This window comes from Labeo rohita, chromosome 22 (assembly GCF_022985175.1).
Source record: "Labeo rohita strain BAU-BD-2019 chromosome 22, IGBB_LRoh.1.0, whole genome shotgun sequence".
Classification (NCBI taxonomy): Eukaryota; Metazoa; Chordata; class Actinopteri; order Cypriniformes; family Cyprinidae; genus Labeo; species Labeo rohita.
The window spans coordinates 23,482,335-23,488,334 of NC_066890.1; the positions used below are offsets into that span (position 1 = coordinate 23,482,335).

The following is a 6,000-nucleotide window of genomic DNA, read 5'->3' on the forward strand; positions in this document are numbered from 1 at the left end:
AAAGACCCATCCTTCCGAGTATTTCTCTTTTTACATCCTCGTAGCGTTCAGCCGAAAGAGCCGGGAGTGAAAAATAAAGTCGTTGAGCTTCTCCGCTGAGGAGGGGTGCCAACGCCCGCGCCCAGTCTTCTTGCGGCCAATCTTCAGCTACGGCGGTGATTTCGAACATTTGTAGGAAGGCTTCGATATCGTCATGGGGCGTCAGCTTCGGCAGCAGACGGGCAGCTTGTGCCCGCGGATCTTGTAGCGGAGCACGTTGGGCGGCGGCGGTTTGAAGAGCCGCGACTTCCTGCTCAGTCTCGCCTTGCCGGGTGGCGAGATGCTCCACTATCTGTTGCTGGCGGATGCTAACCTCTGTGAGCCGTTGTAGAAGCTGTTCCATCTCGCGGGAGGAGCGCACGCCTATCACTGTTGCCGCCGACATGGTGAGGAGAGAGAAAAAAGTTTGCACGTGTACATTACAAACAATAAAACATTTTGTGGTCTTAAGCAAGAATTAGACCGTTCTAATTTACTACAACATATTTTGTGCATATTACATTTTTTTCAAGGTCTTCCATTTGTTAAACAGCTACTATTTAAACATGAAAATAGAAATAGTATAATGTAGTTAATTCTAAGCATGCACCAATTTTCTCAAAGCTTTACATTAATTTTAAGCAGCCATTATTCAAACACGAACATAACCAAGGTAACGGATAAAAGTAAACACATATGTATATTTATAATCTTTTATTTATTTATCATTATTCCAAAATGTTTACTATCATTTTGTTGCTCCACAAGCACCTGCTCTTCCAGAAGCATTATTATTGTGGCAGTACTCAATTTTTTTAATTGAAACAGCATTAATTTTAAACAGCTATAAATCAAACAAGTACAAAACAAAAATACTGGATTAATGTAAACACACATGTAAATGTCTCTCAGAACAGCTTATTTCTTATAACCATGGCCCCCAGCTCTTCCTGGAACATGTTTTAGGTGTTCCGCCATTGATGCATCAATTTCGGAGTCTGTGGCAGTTGGACTCCACCTCTTCAGAGCATCTGAGGGAAGAGAGCATGAATATTTTAAGATATTTAAGAAACAAAATGGCAAAATTGAGTTAAATGACATGCACTTATTTTGAAAATGCCTTTAAGGTTATACAAATACATTTAAAATACAATGGAACAAGACTTTTTCCGTTTCATGAAAGAAGCATTAGTAACAAGTAAACAATAAGTATTATATGTTATTTTAGTCTAGAATAATCTTATGTCAATAAAAGATTTTCTGCATTAGATGTGTGCTAGAGTACATAAAAAACAGCATTAGTCCACTGCCTCTTCAATATCTCTATGGTGCTCTTGAAATAAAGTAGATGTGTAACTGTGTGAACGTGAACAGGACATTTCTGATAAAGACAGGTGGTCTTTTAAATAAATAACGGACAAGGAACATGAGATTTTTTTTTTTAATGTCATAAGGCCAAAATTACCTTAAATTACATAGTACAAAGCTGTAGCTTTGAAAGGCTTTGAAAGTTGGCCACCACCCCTCATACTACATTTGGCCATTAGGCATTTGACATGACTCTGTGAAAAAAATGATTCAGTATTACTTCACTTCATGAACATTTTAACATATGGTCAATTTTACAAATTAACAGTAGTGTGCATCATGGCAATGTTAAAATACGAGAGCCACTGACCTGCTTGTTTTCCAACTATCCATGCCTTACTTACTGCTGATTAGTAATGGAACAGGTGTGTTGTCAGACAGAAGCTGGAAGGGCAGGGACAGCTGCAAAACAAGCAGGGCAGTGGCTCTCGAGGACCAGGGTTGGCTATAAGTGAAGGTAAAGTAATAAGGCTGCTGTGCAATTTTACTGCATTAGTTACTGTCAAATTAGCTGGCTGTACTTTAGCTCTTGTTGAGCAATGACAGACATTGTAGCCTCTATATTTTTAACTGTATGAATTCTGATTCAGAGAAATGTATGTATTTATACATTAGGCTGTGTTGGTATTAAGGTATAATGTGTATAAAATAAGATAAGATAAGATGCAACAGCAAAGTTCTCACATACACTGGGGGGTCTTCTGGGACTGGGATGGCAATGAAGCATTTGGGACTGGAGACAATACTATATAGACATTAAAAAGAAAAGTGTGAAAAGTAAGAATTTTAATGCAGTTACATTTTTTTTTATAAAAAAATGACATCCTCTTTATGTGAATGACATGACAAAAATTGCAATACCTTGTTCGGTTGTGGCACATGGCCTGACAGATGGCTGTTCGTTATGTGACCCTGCAAGACAAATCGCACTCTAATGCAAATTAATGAAGCACAAAAGACATAAAAATGTGTTTAAAAATTTCACAGAAGTTAATCTTTTGAAATGTCTTCTAATGTTAATCTTACATTGTGGTTAGAGACTTTAACAGAGCAAATCTGAGCCAGAGCAAACTGCCTACCAAAACTGTTTCTACTGCCCAGTGTTTGTTTTCTCTACAATGACGAGGGGAACGATCATCTGAAAGTTTACTTAAGGTCTGATGTACTACTTACAATGACAATGGAGTCGTGACCTGAATTGCACCCTTGGAGTGTCAATAAAGTGTCATTAACCATGTAATCTTTTGATTAGTACTACAACATCTTAGAAGTGTCACTTGGACATTCAAAATCAAAACATATTCTTCAAATTTTTCTAGATGCTGTAGCTGTTATTTCAGGGCAACATGGAGTTCTTTTAACATTTATTCTGTAATTGACAGGACTGCGTTTGTCTTGCCCTGTAACAGGGCAAAAAAGCAACTTCGTGGTTGTACACATTCGGATCATTAATTTTTTTAAACATTAGCACTTACACCTCAACATGTGTCCATGGGTCCATGAGTGTTGTTGACGTTGATGGTGTCACGTTGTGCATCCACTGTTGGAAAAAATAAAAGCAATGGAAATAAAGGACCACTTTATGGAATTTTGAAGATGTTTATAAAGAGCTTTGCAATCCCTTAAAGTTATATACACATTACCACACTGTGAAAATTAAAAGAAATTAGTAAACAATGTGTTATCTCCTAAGTTTATCTGAAATATTAGTTGGAGTAAAGTTTGGGTATTACCTAACAAATATCTCATTACAAACAAAATAAAATAAAATAAATTTCATTTAAGATACTGCACAAATTTTACCCTGATAAGCATTTGTAAACAGATTTATTGAAAATATAGATGTAAATTGTTCATTATGTACATTATACCCAGAAACGGTACCTCATATTTTCTGGCACTGTCAATATACAAAGAGGTTACAGTGGGAGGTTTCTGGATTTATAAATGACAAAGTGGTGTGTAACTTTCTTTTACTATAGGAACATGTAATATGTGGCTCAGCCGTCGAAAAATGAGGCTTACATTATCAATCACTTGATTAATTTACTTATTTACTTACTAATCGTTGCAAAATTCAGCAATTAGAAAACTTTTTTTTTTTCTGTGGCACTTAAGGAATTAGATATTTATAAGAGGACCATAAAGGAGATTACAAACAAAAAAAGCTATAAAATCGATGTATTTATTAGGTACTTTTAAGTTATTGTGGATTAGGAAGTCCTTTCATTTCATTATGTTATTCTATGCAAACATTTTGCATACCCTTGGCACTTTAGTTATGTATTTGTTGTTCAAGCATTATTTACGGTGGCCGAGAGAGCTCAACGTGCTGCAACTTAAGAAAACACATGCAAACAGAAAAAAACGACAACAAATTAAGAAAACATCTGGGTGCTGCAAATCCTCGCAACACAAACACAAATACGGAAACGCGCTGCAAATTCTCACAACACAACCAAACACATTAACGCGCTTAAATCAGCACGCACCATACAGTGGAAATGTTTCAGGGGGACCTCAAAAAGTAACCCGGCTGGGACGTGATTATTATTATTATTATTTATTTATTTATTTTTATTATTCAGTTTCATCATTAAACAAAAAAAACAAGGCAACATTTCAAATCGCAAATTCAACTGCAAAAAAAAAAAAAATAAATAAATAAATAACAGCAGAAAGAGAAAACACCCAAAATGAACACAAACATACCAAAAGAAAGAAAAAAAGAAAGAAAAAAAAAAAGGAAATTCCAGGGCAGTTACATACATTTGAAAAGCTTTCAAATTTGGGCAACAGAAAAATAAATGTTCAATATCTGGACCTGATTATTTTGTTTAACATCCTGATCATACGATTCATTGGTCTTTTGGATATTATTAGACTAATCTGACGAATTACACACTTAACTGTGAAACGTTATTAACTTAATTGCAAATAAATATAGAAATAAATAAATACATGCAAATAAATATAACGTTCAAAGTTCACGAAAAAAAAAATGCAACGCTTCATTAATGGTTAAAATCAGGTCAAAATTCAGGTCCCAGCTGGGTCCGTCACTTTTTGAGGTCCCCCTGAAACATTTCCGTTGTGGTCCGTGCTGTTTGCAGCGCGTTCGTGTGTTTGGTTGTGTTGTGAGAATTTGCAGCGCGTTTCCGTATTTGTGTTTGCGTTGCGAGGATTTGCAGCGCCTGTGTTGTCAAACTGATGAAGATGTTTTCTTAATTTGTTGTCGTTTTTTCTGTTTGCATGTGTTTTCTTAAGTTGCAGCGCGTTGAGCTCTCTCGGCCACCGTAATTATTTAAAAAAAAAACTTCTAGCACACCAGCTAATTTTAGCCAAACTCAAACTACGTTTCAGTTGACAATGTGCGCATTATTTCTTCCTTTTCCTTCGTGTCAAACAAGTACAACTCGACCACATTAATAAAAAACTACAAAATGTACTTACCCACCAGTAGATTTTTTAATAATTCGTAAAGCTTTGCAACACAACAACGCGCTCTCCTCGTGGTTATGGAAAGATAAAAACGTGTTAAATAGGGATGGGCGGATCGATCCTGAAATATCGATACTTTCGATACTGACGTTGTATCGAAAGGATCGATCCTCACATAAAAATATCGATTCTAAGTGCATTTTTAACCATTAATTTTATTTATTTAACAAGAAGTTTGGTGCATAAAATAAGCCTCTAAGAGGAACAACAGACTATTAAAGAAGTATTGTGTAGGATAGAACTATTTCTCCTGCTCATCGGAACACACGCAAATGCTGAAAGTCAGAACCAACCAATCACAGATAGTGTTCGCTGCTGACGCTTCATTCAACATTGATAATAATCGGAAATTATGTTTCTTCCTCTTGTTCTCATGGCATTGAAATAATAAAGCATTATTTAAAAAAAAAAAAGTTTCTTGAGTAGCAAAGTATATTAGAATGATTTCTGAAGGATCATGTGAAACCGAAGACTGGAGTAATGATGTTGAAAATTCAGCTTTGGTCACAGATGCTTTTTAAATTACATTTTTCAAAGTATATTAAAACAGAAAATAGTTATTTTAATTGTTAATTTTCCCAATCTTGCTGTTTTTACTGTTAGTTTGTGTAAGTAAATTTATTTAAACTGGTTGTTAAAAGTTCAGATTGGTTATTATATCCTGTAATCGCTGTCTGTAAGAAACAACTTGTGCTAAAGTTTGACCTGGCAGCTTGTTACACACACACACACGCACACACACACACACACAAACAGTTTTGCTACAGTAACCACAGTATTTGTAGTAAAACTGCAGTAACAAAAAATTTACCATGGTTAACACTCTCTCTTTTGGCTTGCTTCCTTTTACCATGGTTAACACTACAGGAACATTATTTCAAGCATAATATTTGTAGCAAAAACCATGGTAATAATAATTAATAATACTACTAATAATAATACTACTACTAATTATTATTATTATTATACATTTTAGTACTTATGTAACACCATGGTTGTTTTTCATCAAGTACCCTCCAAGGTACACCTTTGTACCTTATCTACCCTTAATATGTGTGTACTTGTATGGTACTAGTATGCTCCCTGGCTTTTAGGGGTAAAGAAAGGTGCACC

At 35.3% G+C, this 6,000-nt stretch overlaps 1 long non-coding RNA gene across 1 annotated transcript; it reads right to left on the bottom strand.

The window, feature by feature from the left end:
- Positions 1-858: 858 nt before the first annotated feature.
- Positions 859-4,920, bottom strand: LOC127153229 (uncharacterized). Its single transcript, XR_007825220.1, has 4 exons — positions 4,844-4,920; positions 2,862-2,926; positions 1,484-1,580; positions 859-1,049 (listed from the first exon to the last, which is right to left on the bottom strand). It is a non-coding gene; the product is annotated as an uncharacterized LOC127153229 (long non-coding RNA).
- Between the last annotated feature and the right edge of the window lie 1,080 nt (positions 4,921-6,000).